The sequence below is a fragment of the Lasioglossum baleicum genome, chromosome 7 (genome assembly GCF_051020765.1).
Source record: "Lasioglossum baleicum chromosome 7, iyLasBale1, whole genome shotgun sequence".
NCBI classification, from domain to species: Eukaryota; Metazoa; Arthropoda; class Insecta; order Hymenoptera; family Halictidae; genus Lasioglossum; species Lasioglossum baleicum.
Window position 1 is genome coordinate 14,503,567 of NC_134935.1, and position 27,579 is coordinate 14,531,145.

The following is a 27,579-nucleotide window of genomic DNA, read 5'->3' on the forward strand; positions in this document are numbered from 1 at the left end:
AGCGCCGGCCATTAACCGGGTACTTCTTTCGACCGTGTGCAACAAAGGATTTCAACCCCTTCAGGGAGAGAGAGAGAGATAGAAAGGGGGGGGATGGGTTTGAAATGAAAGGATTTGCCGTGGGATCCGACTTCCGGGTGGCGCGGGGGTCGCGTCTGACCCGAATCGGCGATTGTTGCTCAGCCGCGAGCGATAAATTCGCGGGTTATATGGGGCGCCGGCCCGGGTTCACTGTAGAGGGTAGTTTCGGAGGGGGTGGGAACGCGGGTATGTCTCCTCGACCCAGTTCCCGGCGCGGCCGCCGCAGATTATACGCACCCGATACGAGCATTTCGCATCCGGGGTGGCGTGTCGAGTGCCTAAATCGCGGCCCCGGATCCTCCTCGAGCTACCCCCACTCTAACGAATCGCACCCCCCGAGTTCACCGCCTCCAGAAAATCGGAAATGCGGTTCTTCCGCAACGATTCCCGCCACTCAATCCACCACGTCTACAACCTTCTATCACAGTATCTGTTTTACTGCAATGATTAGAATTTTTTTTATTTCATTTTCTTTAAAACACCGACCTGCTTGTACCCCCAAGTTGCACCCTTACAAAATTGAAAATGTCACGTTTCTGCAACGATCCCCGCTGTTTGATCTGCGACGACGTCCTCAACCCATTCAACAATTTAGAACCCCGTTTTATTCGCACCCCCAAGTTAACCCTAAGATTCACCCTGTCTCAGGATTTATTTTACAACCACGGTAAATAATTAGAATCTTGTTTTATTCGTATCACCAAGATGCACTACCAAGTTGGACCCTCAATTTTCTTCAACCCCCTTACAGATAATTGGAATTATGTTTTATTTTAATTCTGCGTCGCTCATTATTTCCCATGGAAAAGATAAAAATAGTTTTATTGTATAAATGATTAAGAATCTAGTACAACAATTGCACAACAGAAAAAACCGATCATTTGGTACAGTACTCAACACGAATCCGTCTGGTGGTCAGCAACAAACCCCAGGCTCGGTTGAATTATCGTCCCAAAGTGGTCGACGAGGTGTCGAAATCGGAATCACATTCGAGCGTGCCAGCGATAATCGCGTAGTGTCAGCCATAATCGTTAAATAACATTGCTTCACCCCGATCTCCTTTGTTCGCGGCCACATTATTAATTCCGTGTGTCAGGAGGCGTCGATCGACGTGCGGCTCGATTAACGTTTCGAAGGATACACACAGGTGCGGGGGCGGAATCACCCCAGTTTCACCCTGTTTCATCGTACTCGCGGGCTAATTAGCTGGTAATTACATAAAACTCGCTATACGATGTGGACCTTTATCCTACAGTTTCCTGTGGCGGTTTATTTATTTATTATCGCGAGAAGAGGACCTACTCTTATTATGTTTACCAAGGTTCAGATTATTGTTTATTCCACGGGTAGCCCTTTTTTTTCCTATTATGCAACTGCGGCCCACATTCTGCGAGACAAAGAGAAGCAAAAGAAATGTTACGTAAAGGTCGGCTCGCGAGCAGTTCGTTAACGAAGCGGATACGGGGATTAGCAATGCATAAATTATATAAATATTATGTAAATTTGTCAAGCCCGTATCTGAACCGTATATGAATCGTTGCTCAATATGCGCAGATTAATTTCTGTCGGACTTTTTGATGGAACGGGAAGCCGTTATTGAACATTTCGTTTATCGAGTTTTGTTTTAGCCGTTTATTTTATCAGGGAATTACGTTGATGGACGCGAGATTGATGAATAATGCGATTTATAAATTGTTTTCGCTATTGCTCATCTTTCATTCATATTTGACGACACATTGTTGTTTATTTCTCGTTTATGAACATGACAATTTTCAGATCTGCACTCTTCACAATTGACAATCAAAATTTATAAATAATAAGCTTTAAGGCTGTAAGCAATTTACTATCGAATATTATTATTAAATTAAAATACTCTTTTCTCACAACACATGATAGGTAGATTTACTAAATTAGCAGTAGGAAAATTAAACAATATTGAATTTATTTTTAATAATGAATATTAAAAATGCAGTTCATGGAGAATTCATCATGATTGATTTTATTCACGTTCAACTTTTATTCATTTTCAACTACCCGCTGATGAAATCAAGAACTATTAAATAATATTAAAATATTACATAATGTTTTTGTACACACAGCTAATATTCTACCGTTTTAAATGTGAATATTAATAATGAAGCTCGTCAACGACCCACCCGTCGATTTAATTCGTGTAAATTATTTCTGGCACACATAATTTGATATAACGGTCGAGATTCAACAGATTGCTCGAACAAAATCCGCCCGTGATAAACAAAGCACGACGGTAATTGGACGGTGTTTTAAAATCGCTTGGGCGATTAATTCGCGATCCTGTTCCCCTAAATATCGGGGTGCAGGCAGAGAGCGTCAGTCAATTACAGTCGAATGTGCTCCGTGCGGAATTTGATTAGGTTAATTCGATAACGAGCTTATTTCGGCGAGGTGGATTCGCGGCCGAAGCCCTCCCTCGCTACGGCACTGTGCAAGACACGAATCTGCAGCTCGCAGATGTGATATAAACGACTTAGTTCACGGGGAATGCGGAATGCACCGGCGGAATCCTATTGATTGCTTTGGTTTCGTTCACCGCCGGAGCCGGGACCTCGGACGGCCTAAGAATTTGAATGATTGCGACGGGATCGTGAGCAGCTTGCGGAAACACTGATTCCCTTTTCCGAGCTTCGCGGTCCTTGCGAATCGAAAAAGTTCACCGAGATCCACAATCTTTCATTTTTTGCGCCATTCCATTTTTTCCCCTCATTTTATTATTATTATATTTATTCGAGCAGACATTGTTTCCAGGTTGACTGTGTTTAATACTGTGGAGTAATCATTATCAAAGATTGACATAGGATTATTTATTTTATATGAACAAAACCTGAGAAACTTATGCTGCACTCTCTCAAGCATGATTTCGTAATTAAAGCTTTTCGGAGACCATATAATTGAAACATATTCTAACAGGGGACGGACAAGGGTTATATATAGTAATCTAAGTGTGTGGATTAAATGAACATCAGTGGAAAAACGAAGCGTGAAACCAAGTAATCGTGAAGAGGAGTTGACAATGTATTTTGTCTTTGTTTCTGAATTATGCAATCATTGGGTGTTTTCCTTCTTTGGTGAAATGTTTAACACTTTATATTTGAACATAATTTCACTCTGGCACACATTTTATTCGACAGGAATAATTTTTGCATTTATTCGTACCACACTTAAATTTTTAAAACTACAAACAGATTTTACAAGAATCGTTTTTAATTAATTTTTTCAAAGTCGAGATGGACTTATCATGAAATTTTCAACGAACTAGCATTTCTCGCAGTCTCCATTCTCCTCACAAACGAAATTTAAGTTTGACCTTCATCTTCCGAGTTCAAGGTCTTTCGAAGGTCATGTCAGAGTACGTATCTGAATGTATTTCTTTATGAGCTACGCGCTGCAACACGAAAATATATGTAGTTATTTAAAAAACAAACATGACCTTGAAAACTATGTGAAAAAACAATCCCTGCGAGAGACTGACCACTTGATACCATTCAAATTACACATAAAGATTTTATTATTTTCTGAATATTGAAGAACTGGGGTCACACTTAAGTGGGACACCCTATATAACTTTGCACCGCTGCCAAAGTGAAAAAGAGGGAACACGTCGGACTGCGAAGCGTTAAAAATGATTGGCATGCTCGCGGCATAAATTTTGCGTCACGAGAATTCCAACGGCCGGGATCGATCGATAGAACCCCGGGTATTTTGATAGTTGACATGTACGAGCAGTCCGCGATCCATTGCAGAACAGGATCGGTAAATCAGACGATATCTAGCCATCTTATCGCGTGGCCGGTGGATGTCAAGGCCGCTTTCGATAATCATTTAGCATTATGCGGACAACTGCGTGGGTGTAGCGGCGCTCGGACCGTGTAATCGCGTTGTAAAGTACATGCACGGGTCGTGTTTACAAGTATACGATCCGCTAACAGGAAACGGGAACCGGTTGGCTGTGAACGGTCTTTAAAGGGTCTTCTTAAAATATCACCCTACTGCCATTTACACGCTGGACCGGTCTTATTCGTCATAATTAGACTGCGGATTTTATGCTCTTATTTAAAAATTAGTAAATGCAATTTAAAACAGGAAAAACACTTCGTGAATTTATGATACCGGCAAATTTATGAAATATAAAGTAGAATTAATATTATTAAAATATAACAATACTTTTAATTTGTTGACTGGTAGAATTCTTTGAACAGGGATGAAGAATTTACAGTTATTTAAAGATCCTCACTTTCTCCCTGTTTATTTTTAATTAGAAGTGCATTAATCGATGCTTCCCAAAATAGCCTACAGCGTTCTTAATATATTCCTCAGCTTCTCGGTTGTATTTTTATAAAATCTTAGACAGGATGTTATCTTTCGTGGTCGTTGTACGCAGAATATAAAAATGGAGACCGGGTATGAACACGATACGTAAAACGAAAAATGTCTCTGTTAAGGTTAATCTTCTGAATAAATGTGGAGGTACAGGGAAAATAGATTTCTCTTTCCTCTTTTATAAAATTCATTCTGATGATAAAACTTTAGATTATTAACATCCTGACGATTTTAATTAACCCCTTCCCCTACAACATCGTGTCTGGCTCGTGGTGAAGATTCTGAGCAGAGTCTAATGAATACGTATACTACTTTCCTTTATAAACCGAAATAATATTTTACTTTGGTTTTGTTAATGCACAGCTATTGGGGAATATGTAAGCATACAATAGATATAAATTTTCTCCTTCTTTAGGAAAGTCTACGAACTACAAAAAAGTTCTAATCACTGGAACCGTAAAATAAATCGTAAGGCAAGGGGTTAAACAGTGAAATGTACCCTAAAAACTAGAGGGTTCAAAAGGGGTTAATAATTCCAGTCACAATAATTTTCAGAAGGTTTGATATTCATGCATAAAATAAAATAAAAACATTAGCAGTCTAATTAGTACAAAATAAATCATGAAGAGTTAAAAGGGGGTTGATAATCACAAGTCAGAATAAAAACGTTTCTGCCCTAACTAAATCCTCTTCACCGAGGATGTATACTGTAAAACAAGAAGCACCTAGTATAATTATAAGATATAATGACAAACAATATCTTCATGTAGAAATTGTATTGTACAATGATTGATTTGTTGCATTAGATAATCCGCAATAACACACACATGTATATATTCTTAAAACTATTCAATGAAACAGCGGAATCCTTTTTCAAAACTTATTGTATTCTTGTTTGACTTTTTACGCTTTTCTATTAAATATGGCCGGGTGATTTTTTCTTTTGCACAGTAGTGTATCTCCCCTGAAACAATTATAATCGAGCGATTCGTATGCTGCAGAAAATTTCCGAGTGCGAGATTGGAGTATCGATAGTCGAGCGATTAAATAAGAGGTTCGATGTTTTCAGCATCGCCGGCTCGCGAGTCTCGTTGCTGATATATCAGCCACCGGGTTTCATACTCTCGTTCCGCCTTCGGGGATGGGGAGGCGGGCTGAGCTGGAAACGTATCAGACTGCAATAAATAAGAATCTTACGTGCGCCAGGCATTTTCCAGTTCCCAGTCTCCTCATACTTACAGCTGACGTTCTCCGATAATACGCCGGAACAGAACCTCCTTTCTATACTTACTTACGTGTACGCGACTCTGGGACATTTAATATCCTCCCTCTCTCTCTCTTTGCCCCCATCCATCCTCTTCTCCCCGCACTATAAACGCGGAGAATATTTCATCCCTCTATTACATGCGAGGGGGAAAAAAATGAGGAAAAATGTGAATAAGGGCGACGAGACATCGGTATTCAACGGTTGGACACGTGGATCGATCGTCGTTCAACCCTTTCCTGCCCTTAAAATGTTCCACTAATCTCTTTTTCCATCATTCTACCCTCTGCAGTCGTTCAATTATGCTCCCAATATTTTTTTCGACCCTCCAACCCTTACGAAGATGTCTAGGTGACAATTTTTCATACTCATTTTGCTTTTGATAAATAATTCATTATTGAATATGAGGGAAATTCTTTTTGGGTAATTATTGTTTGGATCTTTAGGCATCGATCTGATTTTGTTTTATCGGAATTAATGATATAGTGTTTTAGTATGACATTTTACGAGCAGTCACTCAGAGTTGGGCAAAAATTTTATTCGAAATTTTTATTTCAATAAAATTTTTGCCCAACTCTGCAGTCACTGATTCTAATGAGTTGGGGGTTGATTATTGAAAGCTGTACTTTGTAGCTAATTTATTTTTTGGTAGTTATTGCTCTTAATTTATTCTATATAATCATCCTGTATTTAACTATATATTTCACGAACCTCTAAATGTATTTTTTAAATTATGTGCTCGCACGCTTGATCTAGATCGAGGTCTGTAGAAAACAATTTGAAAGTCCAGCGGCGTTCGACGATCCTAATTACAGTAAATTGCACTTCTACCGATAGTCGATGGAGAAAGAATCGAAGATGCGCGATCGTACGAACTCGTTATCCAATGTCGGTTTTAACGGGCACCTCGGTGTAATCGTAGAACTAGAAACCCAGAGGAACAATCATGACTTCCGGTGAGCGAATTATCTAGACTTCCAGATACTTTGCAAGTTTGCTCGGCGAACTGTTCCGCAAGTTCGAGAGGCGGCGAAAGTTCGAACGGCCCAGCCGTGCCCGGGGGTGTTCTCTGTGTGTGTGTCCACTGTTGCCGACATGGAAATTGAACCCGTAATTGTCTCTTTGTTTAGCGGATTTTAATTGAGTTGCGCCGAACTTCGCTCCCCTGCACCGTTGCGTTGAAAATAAACGAGTGAATTTAGCCGGCGATAGTCGCTGTCATAAAGGAGGATTACTCACAGGGGAACATGCGGATATGACAGCTTGCCATTCTGAATTCTGCTTGGCAGGATGCTGCCATCGATGTGTGCATCTCGTAAATTCTTTGTTTGATCGTGGACTCTCATTGGGCTGGCAAGTAATCCGTTTATATATTTTTGATGATCGATAAATTCTGATGGTAACAGTTGACACAATTAAGTTTTCACAACGCACTATTTATGTTATTTAATTAAGCATTCTTCTTGAGCTCTTAAAATGATTCCTTTTATGAGAACAAAATTTCAAAGTACTAGAATTTATTTTTGATTTTCGACAGTTTAAATTGAACACTGATCGGAACATCTGATCGGTAAGCACAGACGAATTAATTTCACCAAATTTTAGATAGATATTCAGAATGGAATTTTACGAAGATCAATTTCTGGATTCGGTAGAATGAATTTTTTATTTGCAGTGGTTTGTTAAAATAGATTTCGTGAGCACGGAGAAACCGATTAGATCGGCGAAGAATTATCAGATCGCGCCGGTGAGTTCGATCGCGATTCGCCAGAGCTTCGAAATAGCCTAACCGGGGCGAAGTTCATTGTCTGCGACCTTATTCCGGCTCATATTCCTGAATGCAGGCCTCGGCTGTTAACTGGAGCGCGGCACGCAATTTCTATCCTAGACCTTCGTGCCCGACGTTTCGTTATCGAGCGATCCTTGGCGATAATTGGACGGGGAACCGGCGATCTCGAAACGGTATCGGCTTTTGTTGCCCGAGCTCTGCCTTTGCCGCGTTCGTTTCGCCTCGTCGCTAGCGGAAAGATCTGCTGAATCGCCTATTTTTTGGACCAAGTCGCTCTTTCAGTCACGGGCTGCATTGTCGGCCGAAATACAACTTTATCTACTGTCACTGAGAAAATTCCCAGACATCGAGATTCGATCACACACTGCAGAGCTGGTTATCGAAACTAATAAATTAGATTGTGGATGCAGTTACGACAAAAATGGATTGGTCTAGTGCGAAACCATTTTTCAAGTTTCAATTAATTTTTATTTTTATTCTGCTAATAATTGAATACAGTTTTGTTTCCTGTACCTAGTAGCTTGGAGAAATGAAAATTATGAAACTTAAATTAAATTAAATTTGATTTTTTATGGTAATAAAATTTAGAGGAAAGTTTTCAACATTGAAATTGGTAATGAAATAGAATTTCCTTCAGAGAAATTGAAATTGCATGGAACCTCCTATGGCATGTAAACTAAATTTAGAGAATTTAGAGAAATCTAAATTAAATTGAATATTTTTTCCGCATTCGATATTATTTAGAGCAACTAAAATTAAATAGAGCTCCGTTCCCTATATTGGACCAATCTATTTTAGAATTTTGTTTCCCGCAATTGCTTAGAAAGATTGAAATTGCCCAGAATTTTGATGACGAATGAATTTCCTACAATAACTGAGTTTATGGAAACTGAATTTATAGCAATCGAACTTTTGAAAAATGTTTAATAAACCCGTCTCGATGCTAGGACATCTAAAGACGGAATGAATAATTACTACAGCTCTTCCGGAACGAAAAAGAGTCGCTTGAAGACCGTGCTCGTAGATTGAAGACATCATAAAAATTACTGAAGCAGTTCCACGGTGAGCAGTGGCGATCTCCACGCGAGGGGGTGCAATTGTCCTAATTAAATTCACGACGGCGGCTCGCTCCCGCTAAGAAGTTTTAATGAAACGTTGGTGGAACTTTACGGTCGCGAGAAAAGTCGCAGTTTCCGATCCACGGAACGACCGGGCTCGTTTCTGTTCGACTCTCAGTGTCATTCAATTCTGAATATAATATTCCTGTATATTTAATATTTTATTCAAGAAGACTCTTGTTATCATTTGTGATCACTTGTTATCTTCTTTATAAGATTGTCAGTAATAAATGTTATCAGTAATAAATGTAATAATTATCAGTAAGAAATGATAGAATATGAAATTCGATAGAGTTTAGATTCTTTTTATTTGAGATCTACGAAGATTATACTACCATTGAAAATAAAATTTTATTTGACATTCCATTTTCTTAAAATTCGTTTACAATAATTGCAAATTGCATAGTGTAGTTATCGGTTTTGAAAAGAACTAAGGCGTTGTGTATTAATAGAGAAACAAGAAAAGGCTTCTTGTGTATCTGCAGGATAAAAAGTTTCCTCCATTAGCCTGGGGTGGCTAATGGACGAAGAATTTATTCCTCGTGGCATATTTTTTTAAATTGTTTCAACCACTTACTGGGAAACATGATACTCGGATAAAAAATGTTTGAACTGAGTGTCTATTTCTCCAGCCTGGAATATAATCTCAAATTTTCATTATTTTCTATATCTGTGTATCTTTCACAGATTTTTATAACACCTGACACCCATGTAGGACATCTTCAGCCCTTTCACAAATTCTCAAAAATTTCCATGACAGTGTGTACGCATCGTTTGAATGTTCCCAAAACTTGTAACAACTTGGCTCCCACCGCTCCGTTCGATTATTGCCAAAATTTCTACAATCTTGGATTCTCTCACCCCTTCAAAGACTTCCGAAAGTTTCAAAATCTCGTACACCTCCGCTTCTCTTGGAACTTTTCAAATCTTCCAACATGTTAAACACCTTCAGTGGTCTGGGTTAGGGGCTCCATCTTGGGTATCGACAGATCCGTTTTACATATTTTCGCCATTTTCAAAATCTTGATTTGAGATAATACCCAAGATCTTGGAACAGTTGTCCACTCCGTGGAGAAACTCGCAGAATTATGGAAATCGTAGTTCAAGATTTCTGTCTCCAACCCTCTTACTAATCCTCTTTTCAAAAATTCTTGTGCTCTTCCATAATCTTCATCCCCTGCGACAATTTTTAAAATTTCATCAATCTTCAAAGTCATACTCCTTAAGAATTTAAAAATTATAAGAATATTGCTATTTCAAGACATCTTCAACCCTCTTAAAAATCCTCGAGTCTGTCATTCCTTTCCATATTTTAAAAAATGTCTTGGCTTTTCGATTCATTCATCTCCCAAGAATTTTCCAAATCTGTATCCTCCAGAAAGTTTTCGAAATGCCTTGAATTTTTCACCGTTTTCGAGAAATTTTAAAATTTCCTCAATTTTCAAAACCACCACCCCTTTAACAATTTTTAAAATATCTTCAATAATGGAAGCGTCCACCCCTCATAATATTTTTAATTCCTTGACGTCACCCTTCCGGACACATTTGGAATAGCCCTGAAGACAATTTTCTCACAGAGAAAACGCCTCAAACGACCATTTCCTCCCCTCGATGAATTCCACCCCCTGGCATCCCCTTGAATTGATTGCCAGCGGGCTCGCAGTTTTCCCGCGGAACAGGGTGTGGCATGAGAGCCACCCTGACCGACAGGCGTCTCGACGTGTGTCAGAGAGAGCGCAAGACCCTGAACTGGATCGAGGTTCATTGGCTGTGACCTTACCGCAGCCTTATTCATAAATGCACCCGGTCTCGATTGTTAAGTGGCGGCGGGCATGCGATCCATCGCGAAACGATAAGCCCTTCTTCTCCCTTCCAGCTTTGAGGGTTGCTCGACACGCGTGTTCGCACGAATACCTTCGAGCAGAAAACTCGCTTCCTCGACCTTCCCGACGTGCGATTCGCGATCAATCGAACCTTGGGATCCTTGGAATTGCTTTCTCGAAGAGCTGCCGGTGGGAAGAGACACGAGGCGGTTCATTCGTTTCTCTTGTTTTGGAATGAGAGATGTCGATCTACCGGTTCTATAATCCGACCACGTTATCAAAGGAATGTAGAAGAGAAGAAAATTGCTTGCTTCTTATCTGCGACCAGTCAAAAATAGCGACGTTTGAAATAACTGTTTATAGTCCTTGCAGATAGACTGTTGATTTTATGCTTTTATGGCGAGGGGTAGGGAATATTTAAAATAGAAGGATTGTAAGAATTCTCAAGATTATTAACAGTAAAGCCTTGATCTAACAAAAACCCTCGGGTTTGTGCTTTTTCTGGGACCTCGCCAACCGCGCGTAGTAAAGGTCGTCGATTCTACGTCATCGACTCTCGGCTGGTCAGTACAAATTTTCTTAGATCAAGTATTTACTTGCTGCGTTAGTATTGCCTCGGTACAATTGTTGCCGAATGACATTTTTATTTAGTTCCTGTTTCTTTCAATTAATACAAGAAATTTCTATGTTGTATATACAATACAGTGGGTGAAAAAAGTATCGACACACTTCTTAAATGACCACACGACTTGGATTTCTTTTAGAACAATTAAAGGAAAATCGGATTGTAGGCCATTCGTTTGTCCGGCGAGCTTAAAAACAATTATCGAGTCAAACGGCAGTCGGCTTAATTTATCTCTAACAAAATGAAATTCCCCGCTAACGAACCTGCGCCGATAGACCCTTTCGTCGTACAACGACATTGGCAACGTTGACGATGCCCCGACGAGTAAACTGTAAATATCCCCGACAGTTAGGGCAACGACGGGAACACGCAGCGCTCCCACGATGTTTCAGAGAGCGAGCGCCGCGCCGCTTTCATTAAAGCGAGCCGTTCTCGTAAATTTAATTGGACCGAATTTAGTTCTTAAATTCCTGGTCGCGCGTGCCGCGAAAAGGGCGCGGACGCCATTGTGTCGGCTCCTCTCCGTAAACCGTAATAACGAGAATAATAGGCGTCCCCGACACACCTGGTGCTCTCCCGGAGAACGAGCTTCCGGTTTCATTAGAACCCGCGTAGAAACCCTGTGTAGATCCGTGCTACGATCGATTTTTTTCTCCTCTCTCCTTCTCTCTCTCTCTCTCCTCTCTGTTACAGCCACCACGGATTTAACGTTGCTTGCACAGCGCTCGGGATTACGCTTCCGCCGAGGCTTGACGCGCTCCGGGCCGATGACGCTGTTTGGCGTGCTCGTTTGCGCGATTTTCCCCGCCCCGGTTTCTGCAATTTTTTTTCTTCGGATTTCGACGTTTTTTTCATTCTCTCATTTCATACGGACATTCATTCTCTGCTTTTATATAATAGATTTTGGTATTGAATATTTTATTCTTTGGTTTTTACATTCTGGTATTTAATGTCTTATTTTATTCTTTGATTTGTATATTCTGGTATTTAATGACTAATTTTGTTCTTTGATTTTATGCTTCGCAGTATTGAATGTTTCTTTCGTTTTTTATTCTTTGATTTTATTAAATTTTATTCAATTTTTTGCTTTGAATTTATCCTTTGTTTTTCGTTATTCCTTATTTTTATTATTATTTCTTATTTTGTTATTCGTTATTCGTTGGTATGAGATTCAAGGTTAAAGTAAATTTTTAGGCAACTTTTCTTTACAGATCGCATAAGTTTGTTAATTGTTGTACAGATTCATCACTGGTTGTTACCAAGAGATTTTGTAAAAGTGTGGCTAAATTCGCCATTGAAATTCTCTAGGGGCTTCTGGGTCATTTATAAAAATGTCTTTAATATTTATGAAAGTGAAGATTTCCCGACTAATCTTGAAGGGGCCATTCTTCAGGGGCTATCAGTTTCGAGCGTTGTACTTTTAATATCCGATTACTCGGGCCAGAGGCTTTCAAGAGCAGCCCGGCGCGCGTACTATTCATCATTCTTGTCCGAAGTCGCTCACGTCGATGAGAATGTTGGTCATGGAACAAGAGAAACTGGCAGTGACTCCGGGCTTTTCTCGTAAATCGAGGAAACTGGGGGAGAGACTCGTTAAGGGTGGCTTCATAGAGAACTGCACTCGTGTCACTGGCATTGGAATGGCAGTGAGAGCGAACGGTGATTCGTCCGACCAGTGAAATGAAAAATTTATTTACATTAAATAAATAAATTCACATTGAAATTAAAAATTTCATTCAAAAACTTTATCTCTTTGCTTACATATTATTGAAAAGAATTGCTGAAAATTTAAACATACACATTCTTGATATTTTTTTATAGTAATCTAAAATAGTCACTATTATTGTTGAGTAAACCTAGTGTTAAAATTACATTCTGAATCAACTAGCGAACTTTCCATTTCTCAGATTGAAACACACCCTATAAGGGTAGTTTTATAAAGACAGTGTCTCATTCTAGGAAATAATACCAGAATTAGATTCTACAACCCTAAAAACCTCTGAAACTGTTCTGTTCGTAATTTACAATTTATAATTAACAAATGAATTTTGTCCAGCTTTTTGCAATTCTGACCCGCAGTACGAATCATCCCCAAGAGACACGGTGACCGAAATGAAAGCCGAAGTGCTTTCAGATGTCCCTCTGATCGGCCATAAACAGTGCCGTCGTTAAGCAGTTTTATTCGAAAGTTTATTGCAAATAATATGGCATCCGCGGCCAGTTTAAGTGACTGGCGTTAACGACGTCCCTCTTTTGGTCTCCGTCAAGGGAATTCCGGCGTAATGATGGCGGAGCATCCATAGAACTTGTCCCCCTCTCTCTTTTCTTTTCTCTCTGTTGGGTTTTCACGAGAACTTCTCAAAGTTCTGCGGACCAGCTCGGACAGGCGACGAACTTCGAATCGAACTTGCTCTCGGATTACCAACCACTTTGTCTCTCGTGAAAGTCGAAAATTCGCTCGCCGTCGCGGGCATTACCACAGGCCACAGACAGACCTTGTTTGAATATTCGAACTCGGCCTTGACAGGCTTTATTATTCTTTCAATTTCTTTTTAACCAACCCTGGAAGTGCATGGATGAATAGAGTTTTCATATATGAATATAATTATTAATATAAAAAAATTTTTGATTAGTTCGAATGCCTTTAATGTTTTATGATACTCGTTGTTGTCATAAATGTATAAAACGTTACAAAAATAGAATGTTGTTACGTTATTTTCAAGTTAGTAAAATTATTAATAGAGAAATGCATTTTTATGTGATATCTATTTCCCTGACAAATTAACTTTTTTTCATGAAAAACCACAATCCAGTGATCAATAGTCTGCGGATTCTATATATTTACAACAAAAATGGACTGATTAATACAAAATTATGAAAATGTTACGAAAATTGAAGGTTGTAATATTATTTTCAACCTACTAAAGTTATTAACAGAGGAATTTTATTTTTATGTGACATCTGTTTCTATCAATTCAATTCGATAATTTTTGTTCTGCATAAAAATCCACAGTCCAATAATCAACACGTATATTCAATGTGTACATTCATTATATTCTGTCTACGTTTAGACCAATGGTTAAGAATACATGATTAATTTTATGTTCATAAAATGTTTTAAGTGTGAAATTGTAGAGACATGTCTCGAAAGCACATGTTGAAGCGATAGACTCCGATGGAGGAGAGTCGTTCCGCGAATAAAAGGCGAAATCGAGCGGTAGTCCGGGGTTTAAAACTGTATTTTCGGAATCGGGCTGGTAAGAGGATTCGTCGATAAAGGGATTTGCCATCTGGCCGGTGCGCGCGAATAAAAATAAATACGGCGGCCGTATGGTCGTTCCGCCGATTTACCTACCGATGTCCACCTCCTCTCGATGGAAATTGTCTCTTTGACTGCGACTCGACATTTTTCTGTCCGCTAACAACCGTAAAAAGACGGGCTTTTGTTCAGCCGGGTGACGTGCCAATCAACGCGCAAATCTAACCGGGTTGCATTCAAAACGCCGTGAAAGATTTCACAAACATTTCAATCGACAACGATTTTACAAACATTCCGGTCGACGGCGATTTTACAAAGACCGATAACTATTTTTATTGAATGATTATGCACGAGGATTTTGATCAACAGCTGTCTAGGCTAGGTTAAGTTTCTATTTTCCCAACTGAGTCACCCCTTTCCAGGAAGTACGACTCCCGAGCTCATTTGAAGTAACTTCTTCCTCTGCGAAAATTTTCTCTGCAGCTGTGTTAAGGAGTTAGCAGTTTGTTCAAATGACTTCGGGAATCACACACACCGCTTGCAAGGAAATGCAGCATTTTCCGGACATTCTCTTTGAAATAGTAGAATTCTTCTTGATCGCAATTTTGAAATATAAGGAGATAATGTTGTCGTCGCCAGGTTCGATCAGTTAAAAATATTGTCGTTCCCCCAATATTTTTAACTGATCGAACCTGGCGCCGATAACATTATCTCCTTATATTTCTCTTTGAAATCACCGATAAATATTTACGAGAATTTTAATCGACAAGGATTCATTTTTCCTTGTATCTTCGAAAGTCGGAAACAATGTAACTACATTTTTATCGTGATCATAATACCTGATCGTCCATTTTTAGGAGGACTCCGTATCCAATTGGGGGTGGAATGTGCTGAAAGTTTCGACTATGGGCTCGCGGGTCGTTAAGCTAAAAGGATAAAATTCGCGGGGTGTGACTCGTTTCCCACCACCCCTTCCAGTTGCTCTAATCGATCGGTTTGACACGAACCACCCTATCCGATCGCGATTGCACCGATCGAACATCATGGGGGAAGGGTGCTCTGCTGAGCCCCCATTGTACACACCATCCGAAACGTTTACATTCGCCCCTAAACATCCAGAATGGCCTGTAACAGCCTAATGCCTTGATACGTTAGCAAATTCCGTTGTCGATCGACACAGTAAATGGACCTTGCGCGATGTTATGGCAGGTGGGGCCATTTTTATCGGCGATTGGACTTCTGCGAATTTTCGATTGTGCTGACCAAGGACCATTTGACAGTGTTCATGGAGCGTAATCATACTTTATGTGGAAAGGTGCTTTCTAATTGAACGAAACACTTTCCTGTGTACATTGAAGTAATTAATAGGACCATTTTTAAAAAGAATGATCGAGTTTTAATGTAGTTGGAGATAGGGTAAACGTGACGGTTAAATACCAAAGGCGTGGTTGTTTGGGGTTGATGGAGGCTTTGAAGGGTGTCTTTTTAATGAAGTAGAGAAAATTTGGCCTTCGAACCTTGTAGTACTTGCTGGGATCATTTTGTTCAACAGTATTCTCTGACTATTTTAATTATTGGAGGTAGAGTACTGTTCAATTAATGAAGATGTGACTATAGAAGTTATCGATGATGATGTCTAGGAGCATTTCTTTCTATAAATCTTACGAATTTGGTTTTTCGAGCTCACAGTAGCCACTGGGACCATTTTCTTCAACAGAACTCAAATTTAAATCTAATTACAATATATTGTAAATGTAAAAAAATTATTAGCGCGTTCCTTGAACAAATTCAGAAATAATACCTAAACCCAGTCACTAAAAATTCCCCGCCAGCATCCGCTTACTTACCAACTTGGAATGTCGCACAGCTTTCGATCAATTTCGCGAGTAACAACCATAATCTCCAGAAATCGTGCCTCGCTGCGAGATAAACCGAGGAACCAAACCGCTTTAAGCTCGTCTTAAAGTAAATCCGCTTAAGGTGCGTTCCCAGATCGACAACCGAACCACAATCTACCTCCTAAATCATTGAACTTTTCCAATCTCTTATTTTAGAAAATTTAAAAAGCACTTTCGAAGTCCGCTGTCTCTCTGTCTATCCGCCGGTCATTAATTATTTCGCAATGACTATACTTTTCTGAAACTCAGATAAAACCAGGGGACGGTAAGCAGGGGAGAGAATAGACTTTATTACTCGTCCTCGGATCCCGTGGATCATGGAATATGGGTCAGTGCAGCGATCAAGCGCGACGATACCGCGCCGATGAGGAAACACTGTTTGAACCGACACAAGTATGATTTCATTTTGGTTGGCGATTTTCATGTGTGCTCGGCTGGAGCCTCGCGATTTTTGCGATGCCATGTTGGCGAACCAATTTTTATTACGTTCCTGGTTTTTTTGGCTTTCAGTTTGTGATTATATTCGTTGGAGTTTATCAGTTATTTTGCCATTTTACGAAATTCGTATACATATTTACCAATTTACGTAATGGTTACACATTTACGTAATTTTATTTTAGAACTGTATTTATAATGGAAGCATATTTGTAGTATAAAAAATGAAATGCACCTAATTTCTTGCATCCTAATTGATACAAAATGGAGCTTCAGCATTGTAAAGCCTAAAAGACGTATACTCAATGCAAAGAAAATTAAATACATCTAATACTAATTAGAATTAATAATAATAATTGGAATTGCATAATCTAGAGCATACATATTTCCAGTGCGAAAAAAATGAAACGCATCTAATTCCTAGTTACCTGGTTGACAGAAAAATATTACCTTAATATTGTGTGACCTAAAGCACATCTCCAGTGCGAAAAAGAATGAAATGCATCTAATTCCTAGTTACCCGGTTGACAGAAAAATGGTACTTTGGAATTATACGACCTACAGTATATTTCTAGTGCAAAAAAGAAATGAAATGCACTTAATTCCTTGTTTCCGAACCGACAGAAAAATGGATCGGCAAGCGACCCGGTTTCGAAAAGCCGCGAGATGCGTTTCCGTTCGGTCGCGGTTTATTTCTGCCGGTAGAATCGAGCGATTTGTAACTAGCGACAGCGAAACCAGCTCGGCCCGTCCAGTCCACGTTGAAATATCGGATCGTACAGGGCGGATACGTTTCCAATCAAATTCCTTGACAGCCGTATAATTGATTTGGCGCAGGGAACGTCATCGTGCTTAACATCGCCGATGAAAATGGCCAATTAGACCGATTTGTCCCGGGCCCGGGTATATGTACCGCATTTTTTACCGATTTGCGTTAATCGCTCGCCTCGCCGAGATTCGATTGCTCCTGCGATATTTATCGGCGACATTCAGTTCGCGATTAATCTACTAGACTTGCTCGTGGCCACTGTAATAAACCAAAATTGATTGACTTTCGAAATCGACAGTAATGTGCATAGTAACATCGTAAAAAATTAAATTTGGATAAAATTGCAATTAGACAGTGTTCTGTAGATAATTCATTAGAATTTTTAGTTTGTTAAACGGATTAAAATCGGCCTCGCAAAGCTTTTCAAAATAAAATTTGTTGTATTGACAAGGTGCCAGGCCAGTTGATTTCATTTACCACGACCGGCCATTTGCAGAGGAACGGTGACGTCAACGCGGCACGTTATTAACCCTCTCGAGAGGGTGCATCGTGCACTCGAACGACGAAGCACCGGAGATTATGCATCGGTCTGAACAAAGCACGTCTCTAAACTGTGTAAATAGCCGGAGACGCACTTGATGCCGCGTGGACCGATGTAGCCCATTGTCAGCTGCGCTAGGTGCGCCTGTAATCATGACGCAACCAGATTAATTTGTCACGAAAAGTAAAAAATCATCAATTTTACTTCGAATACACTGGGATGTTTAATGACACATTCAATGGGATATTAAAAGTAAAGGGAATTTTGAAAAAATTTACAGTTATGTGTGGTATTAGGTAGAATGTTCATGAATTTTTTCGTAATTTTTTGGTGAGCAGAACAGAAGAAATAATTCATTAAAATGGGGTACGTATAACTACCCTTGTGGTGGGGGTATCGAGTTGAAACTTGTCATACAGGGATTTGCATGGGGGTACAGTTATTATGTTTATTTTGTTATCAACTCCTAATCTGCACTTCTAATTCTGCAATCTAAGAAGTCTCTAATCTGTTAGGCTAGAAGCTCCCCTTAATCAGTTCACTATGTCCATCTACTGTGATGTGTCTACTATTCGTGGCAGCCAGTCGTTGCATCCCTCGGATATCAGGGATGTCAGCGGCCCTCGGACGTCACGGATGCTCGGAATCGTGTCTCCATCCCGCGGTTCCTTTGGGATGTCCGTGGTGAAGTTGCAAAGTACTTGGTTACACCCTAACACCATAGTAATCAAACCTCGGAACAAGTCAGATTAAACTGGAACACTGATGAAATTTAATTTAGCCCTTCTGTTCACGAAATTGGGGCATTTTTATTTTGAGAATTCTTTTGGATCCAACTTGATCACAGTTGACATTCAATTTTGATAATAATCTAGTTCTCAATTTATAACTTCTTTGAACGTTTTTACCGGATGGTATGAAATATTGTTTCGTAGGTGCACTTATCCAGAGACATTGAAAAATTAATTTTTGTGTTGGATATTTCATTTATTAAAAATCGTCCATTACTCAGCCTCTCCTAAAATTGATAACTACAGACCAAGAGATTAATATCAAGACAGCTGTTTGGCCTCGAGAATTGTGTCTCGACTTCAAAAAGAAAGAGATAAGAAACCAAGTTCCTGAAACTTCAATCTTCTTTTCCCCTTTATTACTCTTCAGAAAGAAAATCGTAGAAAACAACTTGGCACGATCATTCCAAAAGCAAGGTGTTATAGCTTCATTCAGCGCACAATAAATGTTTTATTACTCTGCAAAGATTGTAGATGGTTCATTAACTGTCTACGAAGGAAGGATCATGTAAACATTCACCATTCTCTTCATTAAATATTTGACCAGACTCGCTACGAATAAAAATTTCATTCTGTTTTACCAGAACGTTGATTTTCTTGGAGTTCGCAGATTTCTGGAGCGGTAAGCGCATAAAAATTCCGGGAGCCGCTAATAAATAATGAGAATGTCTCGCTCTCTGTGGTCAGATTTGCAAAACCCCTCCTTCATGAACAAGTGTGAACAGGAAGAGGGTAAATTTATTCCCGTGAGTTGTAGGGGGCGCGCTTGTAAAGTGAAATAGAGAAATTCAGAGGGAAAATATAGTGTGAGAGGGAGAAACGTATGGGAGAAGGGAGAGGAGGAATGGAGAAGCTTGCAAGAGGTTGAAAAATGGAGGAAGCCAGTAGTGAAATGGGGGAACGAAAGCACCGTGAGGGAATTGAAGAAACGGATAAACGTGGCGTACGTTGGTAAGGACGGATGAAGAGGTAAAAACCTTGAAACAAGCGGATCCGTAAAGCGCGACAACGGATCTGGAAAATCTGCAAAGAAAAGTGTCGTGCTCGAGGAAAACGCCGGCAGAATATAAACTTGTGGAGACACGACAAGGGGTGGAGAAACCTTTGTACTTCCTCCACTATACCATTAAATAGCATTCGAAATCGATCAACTTAATTGTTGAAAAAACAGAATCCGTTTTTTTCTGTTGAGTATTTAATACCATTTTATTGGTTTCTTTTTATTACAGTTTAGTCAATCTAAACTAAAAATATCGATTATAAAATATGGTAATAAATGTAGTAATAAATGAATTTTATATTATGATAGATTGTTAGATAAATTTTAACAGGGTTCAGCGATTAAATCAATATATTATTTTTCGCTGAAGTTCTGCGTAACCTACATTTAATCTGGAGTCTTAACTACCAACCCTTATTTTCTTCAAATAAATTACTCAATTCTGAAGTTTCTCTTGCGGGAGGAATATTGACAGGCGAAAGTGTTGGTGGAGAAAGGGCTCCTATCATAAACTGTCATCTGCTGTCTTTAATTCAATCCCTTGAACATTGAAAACTTCCCACGGGAACACATTATAATATTGACTCGCACAACCCCCATAAAATCGACTCAGTTATATCCAAGCAGACGATTAGTCTACTCAATTTTCTGACATGGTCCCAAATTTTTGGAAATAAAAATGAACCATTCATAAAGTGTGATCTTTAATTTGAGGTCTCAAATTTTGGAAAATTGTTACGGGAACGCAATATAAAATGGACTCGAACAACCCCCATAAAATCGAGTCAATTTTGCCTGAGCTCAGAGTTTCATGAATGTTTGACATGATCTTGAATTTTTATTAGTCCAATCTTCCCTCTTATTCTAGTTCTTAGGGATTCAAAAATTCCTACGAGAACACATTCCAAAATCGACTGAATTTTATGGTAGCAGATGATCAGTTTTACCAATTCCCCAGCTTAATTTCGCAATCCCCTCGAAGCCTAAACGACACAGCAACAGCCTAGGCAAGCACTAGACCAGCTATACAGACCAGAAAGAGAGGGAACAAGGAAGAGAGAGAGAAGGGTAGCTACACACAGAGAGGCGGAGTTCCTAACGTGGCGTTAGCGAGCTCGGCAGTGGGGTGGCCGAAGTGGGTGATGGGTTAGGTCGGATGGGTGGCGGAGGTAGCTACCCGTTGGGGTAGTAGTAGGTGCGCACCCTATGCGGCTACCAGGTGAGTGGGGCAGAGAGAATCAAGGCAGGCAGCCAGGCAGCCAACCAACCAACCCAACCAACCAACCCAACCAACCAACCAACCAACCCCCGGGGGAACAAAACGCGAAAAACCACTTGTGCATCCTGGGTCTGGGTGGCGTAGTGTGTCCTGGAACGGTTCTCTCTCTGGATCCTCGACAGTCAACAGTCAGTCGGCTAGTCGTCGATTCGTCGAGGTCTCTCGGTGGTGTGTCGCCTAGTCGGTGTCTATAACCATTGAAGTTCACCACATCGCATCGCATCGCGTCGTCGAGCGTCGCGACGCGCCGATCCCCTTCAGTTCGAATCGGACCGCGAGCCGTGACAGTGTCTCGAGGATCCCGTGCGAGAGGATCCACCGGTATAAATCCTTCTGGATCGCTCGATCGAGGGGACAGGGCTCCCGTTGTTTTCGGACAGAGTGTCCATATAGGGTGAGTGAGAACGGCAGAAAGAGAAACAGACACAAAGAGATAGAGAGGGAGAGAGAGACAGAACGAAATACATACAGAGAAAGAGGGAGGGAGATAGACGTACACACAGAGAGAGAAAGGTAGTGGTAGCTAGAGGGAGGAAGCCGGAGGATAGAGGGAGATAGCCAGCTGATGCGAGGAGCATCCTTCATCGATCCGGCGAGCTGTCCGGGCCGAATCTCTCTCTGCGATCCACGTGCCACGGATCCAGGATCTAAACAGTCTTGCACCCTTCTACTGGGATTCTTTTATTTTTCCCTAAGATCCACGTGTCGCTGGATCCAGGATCTAACTTCTTGCACCCTTAAACTTCCCCCGATTTTTCTCTGTCTTCTGTCGTTCCCTTTTTTGGGGGGATGGCTCGCGTTCTCTTGCTCGGGGATCGATGGCTCACTGTTGCGGATTGATGACCTCGTCTGCAATTTTTACGAGCAATCCACCCCTTTGAAAGGGTGCCTGGAGGGGTTGATTCGTCAGGTATGTGTGCGAGGATCATTCTCGTTGGTTATTTATGACTTCGTTGACTGTCGTTCTTTGTCGGATGGTCTCGTACAGGTGAGATTTTGATTCGTTTGGTTGGATCTTTTTGGGGATAGTGTTCGGATGTGTGTTGGATATATGGGTGTTGGTTTGTGGTCGAAGCAACGGGCCGGCGTAATTGGCTCGGAAGACACGTCGCGATGACTTGTTGCTCGCGATACCGCCGCTTTTGTTCAGCCTAAATACTCGAAAAATATATACCGCCCCGGCGATTCATCCCTCGCGTTCAACAGCCAATTAACCCCCTCGCCGGCGCTCATTCAGTCGCGCTTACGGTAATGTGCTCGCCGGAGATAGTGCGGGAGAATTCGGTGGATGGGCTCTTCTTTGCGGTCGTCTGCGACCATCTTCCTGGAAATGTGGAAGAAATTAATATTTTAACAGAGCATTTTTATAGATTTTTATAGATGATTTTTTATAGATTATCTTTTTTATTTGTCGTAGTCCAATCGATTTAAAAATAAGCAAATGAAAGAATAAATTACTTGAGCTCATTCATCTTCGGATTTCAAATCCCAGGGGGTTGAAATTTGCAGAAGAAGGGGCAGGGTATATTTTTCAAAATTCACTTCACTTAAAGATAAGAAAATTAAACAGTGTTTACTTTAGAATTATTGATCTTTATACGTAAAGTACAATTTGATAGAAATAATAAATTATTGAATTATGAAGGAGATGAAGTATACTCAATTTTTAAAATTCATTTGACTTAAAAATAAAGAAATGATATAGATGTTTGCTCAAAATTATTCACGTTCAAGTTTAGAATATAAATGGATCGAAATAATAAATTATTGCAAGATTTATATGTCGATTAATTTGACACTTTGAGTTTCATTAAACCGTTTCATCTCCAAAGAACTCCGATATTATTCGTTTACGTGTAATAACGATACAATCTCGTGAAAAGTTCAACAAGTGTTCGAATTAAAAAAGGAACAAAATGCAGATCGATCGGAACTGAATCAGATGTACAATACACGCGCGTGCCCGCCGAAAATAGACGGACAACCCCGTCTAGTTAAGATCGGGCCCGCAAATCAACTCCGTCCGAGTAATTTACGATTTCCTGTAGCACTGACGCGGCTGACTTACTTCCCCTCATTCGTCAAACGTTATGCGCCGTTAAAGGTCATCGGTGACTGGGTGTTGTGTGTTTGTAGCGATAGGGAGCCGGTGTAGTGGTCGATGCTTCGATAAGGGGCGGGGAAATATGTTTGCAAACAATCGCGGCGCGAAAGGTGACGTCGAAGTAACATTTCAGACATTAGCAACAAACGTTCGCCCGTTAATGGGACGGAAAATTGTAGGTAGCCGAAGGTCGGCTCCGCGAACCCACACAACTGTGCTTTAACCGGTTCACCTTCGGCCTCTTGCAATTAGCGGGTTCTTTTATCGGAGATAAAATGCTGGACACCAACATTGGACGGTCACGTTGTAATTCTATTTAAAATTTAATATTCACAATTTTGTTTTTTTGGTACATATCACACCAATATTCGGACAATTTTAAATGGAAGATATCAATATCAAGATCATACACTTGAATATTTTTTGAGAAGTTGGAAAAAAAATTGAAATTGCTGGAATTGCAGAGAAAATGTTAGAAATTGTATTTTACAATTCTTTTATGTGGACCTATATTGAAAATTTAAAAAATACCTTTTGTAGATTTGTGTCGATTATTCTGAAAATTTGATAAAAATCGGTCAAATTGTATTTTTAAAATCTTCAACACATGCCCACGTGAAAACGTTGAAAACAGCAACTTTTTGCACTTCCTTTGTAATTTCGACGAATTGCAATTTTTTTCAAGAATTTTTTTCCGAACCAACGTTCATGAAAAAGAGCATTCAGAGTGTGTCGTATTTTTCAAAAATGTCTATTCTGACTGCCGCTTTACAATGTACAGAACGCAACACACTGTTTGCCGCGGGCCGCGACTATTTTCAGTAACGAAAACCTGTTTATTGCTGTCGTTCATCGGGGAATTCGCAGGGAGGGGGGTTATGGAAAAATCGCGCTCTCCTTTTGTCTCTGGAATTCACAGAATTGTCAGATGCAGTCAGCGAGCTGCGCGCGACAGGCCAACTCTCATCTCGAGCGTATCTGTCCTGTTTCGAAAACCATCTGCGCCCGATAAAGCGGCGCGCGCGTGAAATATCGTTTGCACTCGGAAACGTAACAGTTTTCTATGGTCGGCTCGATACTGCGCTGTTATTCCGGGATCGTACGCGTGTCCCGAAAAATTTTGTCTCTTTTTTTCCTTCTTTGTCCCCGCGGCAAGCCGAATTGCTTTGTCACGTTACCATTGGCAATATTGTGAAATACTTTTCAGAAATGATACTCGGCTAAAGCTTTCTAAAAACAATATTTTTGACTTTGTTTTATCAAATACAGTCATTGAAAATCCTGCTAATTCCCGCTGGAACACATTTTAAAATTGGTTTGAAATAACACCTGAAAATACAACCCTCTTCCATTGTGGTATTGTTGGAGTTTTATCGAGCTCTCGAAATGATTTCAATTTATCTTCCAAACCTACATACACCTATCTGAAAGTACGGGTTTTCAGCGTTAATTTGAGCCTTCGAAAGATCGAAAATTCCCACGGAAACAATTTTAATGTTCAAACCGCTTGGTGCTTTACAAGCTCAAATTTTCTTCCAAAAGTAGAGCTATGTTTTCTGTGGTGGCTCGACGTCGCGCAATTATTTCAGGTTTCCACGCGTGCCCCGAAAATTCTCGCCCAGTCTTTCTCTATTTTTTCCTCGTTTTTTGTTTAGCCCGCGGCGTCGAGGCCCGACCAAAAAGAGACAAAACGGCCGGCGAGAGAAACAATTTTGACTCCAGGCCCGCTCGTCAAGCTGGTTCCCGAAGCCGCCCGTGCTTTCGCACGTCTGTGTAGGTTTTACACGTTGATACAATGTGCCGCATATGGGATCAACGTTGCACCCGATCGATCGATCAGCCTCGCGTTGCTGAAACAGCCGGCCAACATCGTTCCTTTCCCCCGTATCTCATGAATGTCTCTCGGCCAGTCAATCGATTCCTGTGATTCAGTAATTGCATTTCAACCCCCCACCCCGTCTCATTTCGTTTCGAGTGGAATGAAAAATTGATCGCTCATTTGCGAACTGATCGAGTTCTTCCTTACTAAATCGGTGATCTTTGTGTGGAATTTATATAGGATCTTTTAGCTTTAATTTGAACCCTCAAACGTTTAGAAGTTCCCGCAGGAACATATTTTAAAATTGGTTCAAATTCACCCCTTAAATTTTTATTTGAGAAGGCGAGGTCGAGATTCAAAAATTTTCAAAAATGATTTCGGATTTTCTCCAAAGATCTAAATAGACCTATCATAAAGCCCAATCTTCCAGCTTTAATTTGAATCCTCAAACGTTTAGAAATTTCTGCAGGAACATATTTTAAAATTGGTTCAAAGTCACCCCTCAAATTTTTATCTGAGAAGGCGAGGTCGAGATTTAACCATTTCTAAAAATGATTTCGAATTTTCTCCAAAGACCTAAATAGACCTATCATAAAGCCCAATCTTCTAGCTTTAATTTGAGTCCTTAAAAGTTTGAAAATTCCTACGGGAACTCATTTTAAAATTGGTTCAAATGAACCCCTTAAATTTTTATCTGAGAAGGCGAGGTCGAGATTTAACAATTTCTAAAAATGATTTCGAATTTTCTCCAAAGATCTAAATAGACCTATCATAAAGCCCAATCTTCTAGCTTTAATTTGAGTCCAAAAAAGTTTGAAAATTCCTACGGGAACTCATTTTAAAATTGGTTCAAATGAACCCCTTACATTTTTATGTGAGGAGGCGAGGTTGAGATTTAACGAGGTTTGACCATCAGTGGCAGGTTTGCCATTAATAACGCAAATGATTGGCCACGTGCTCCCCACTCCGAGCAACAATTCATCGTGTGTTGTCCCGATGACACCCTTCCGTGAGATTCCGAGCCACGCCTACGATGTCGGAACTATGCATTCCAGTCGTCGACAAGTTAACTAGTTAGCGAATCACGTTTGCAGTTACTCGGCAAGCAGTAGGTACCCCAGACACCGTTTCCTTGAATGGGGAACTTATCTATTCGGATTGGGAACGGTTCGGCGAACAAAGCCATGTCTCGTCTACACGCACTGCGAGAAAATTACACGTGATCGATTACACGCAGGTGTCATCGAACCAGCCGAATGACACAGTTTCTCGGTATCGTGTCCCGGCGAATTAATTTTTCATCGGGAACACGTGTTCCGAGTATCATCTTGTTTTCATTATTAATACCCGTAATCCTGGACACGCCGATGTTGTACGTGACCTGTTCCGGAAATATCAATAACAATGCATTTAAACATTACGTAATGGTTACGTAAGATCGCGAAAAATATACTAGTTGAATAATGTAACCAGGCTGCGGATTTTTTATTCAAAATAAAACTATTCTGAGAGTTAGTCGTAAGAAACGAAAGAATATATTTTAATATATTTATTTTATTTATTTTTTAATATAAATATAGAGATATTACGGCGCGAGAGAGGTAGAAATAAAATTGTAAACAGACTCGATGAAAAAACAGAAAATTAGCTGATTAAAATGAACGAACGAGTAGGAGGACCGAGCAATCAAGTTCTTGTGCACAAACAGAATTATTTATAACAGGATCCTGTCATCAAAAGATTCCTCGCGTTACTTTGTTTAATAATACTGCGTTTTGATCCGCTTTGAAATAATTCGTTTGAGAAATATTTTTCCATCTCGAGAAACTGCCCTGCAAAAATTATTATCTCATTTCTTTCTGGAAATGAATTTCTAGGAAGACTCGTAACTTTTTTCCATTAACAAGCACTGAAAGCGTTTCACAAATTCATAAACGAATCACACGTAAACCTGTTATAACTCTACATGTAGAAAAATCTACAAGCTTTTGCGCTCACATATTTATACGCGAAACAATAGTGATTTCGTATTTCTTTTTAGACCGAAATGTACCTATCATAAACTGTGTGAATTTCTAGCTCTAATTGAAGCTCCCAAACATTGAAAAATTTCTACTAGGATCTATTTCAAAATTAATCTGAAGAGTTCCGTTAAAATCGAGTGAATTGTGCCCGAGCTGATGGTCGGGTTTTATGATTTTTCCAATATGAATTCGCATTCTATTTTAGGCCGAAATGCACCCATGATAAAGTGCGAAGCTCTACCTCTAATTGAAGCTCTCAAACATTCAAAAATCCCCACTGGTATTCATTCCAAAATTAATCTGGGAAGTCCCCTTAAAATGAAGTGAATTGTGCAGTAGCTGACGGTCGACTTTTATGATTTTTTCAATCTTATTTCGGATTCTATTTTAAGTTAAAATGCATCTATCACAAATGCGATCTTCCAGCTGTATTTTGAGCCCTCAAACGTTTAAAAATTTAAATTGGTTCCGATTCACCCTCAAAATTTTTCTATGAGAAAGCCAGGTCGAGATTTATCGATTTTTCAAAATGATTTAGAATTTTCTCCAAAAATATCGAAATTAATGTTATGTTATATATATATTATTATTAATGTGCGATCTT

General features: G+C 39.9%; 1 protein-coding gene across 7 annotated transcripts in view; it reads left to right on the forward strand.

Annotated features, from left to right (window-relative positions):
• Nucleotides 1-27,579, forward strand: part of Kcc (solute carrier family 12 member kcc) — a 197,055-nt gene that overhangs the window by 28,843 nt on the left and 140,633 nt on the right. The window contains exon 1 of one of the 7 annotated variants that reach the window (XM_076427664.1): nt 21,002-21,422. The exons of the other annotated variants lie outside the window; for them this stretch is intronic. The gene's annotated coding sequence lies outside the window, so the exon portion shown is untranslated. Of the gene's footprint in view, nt 1-21,001; nt 21,423-27,579 lie in introns of those variants that run through there. 7 annotated transcript variants of the gene reach the window in all.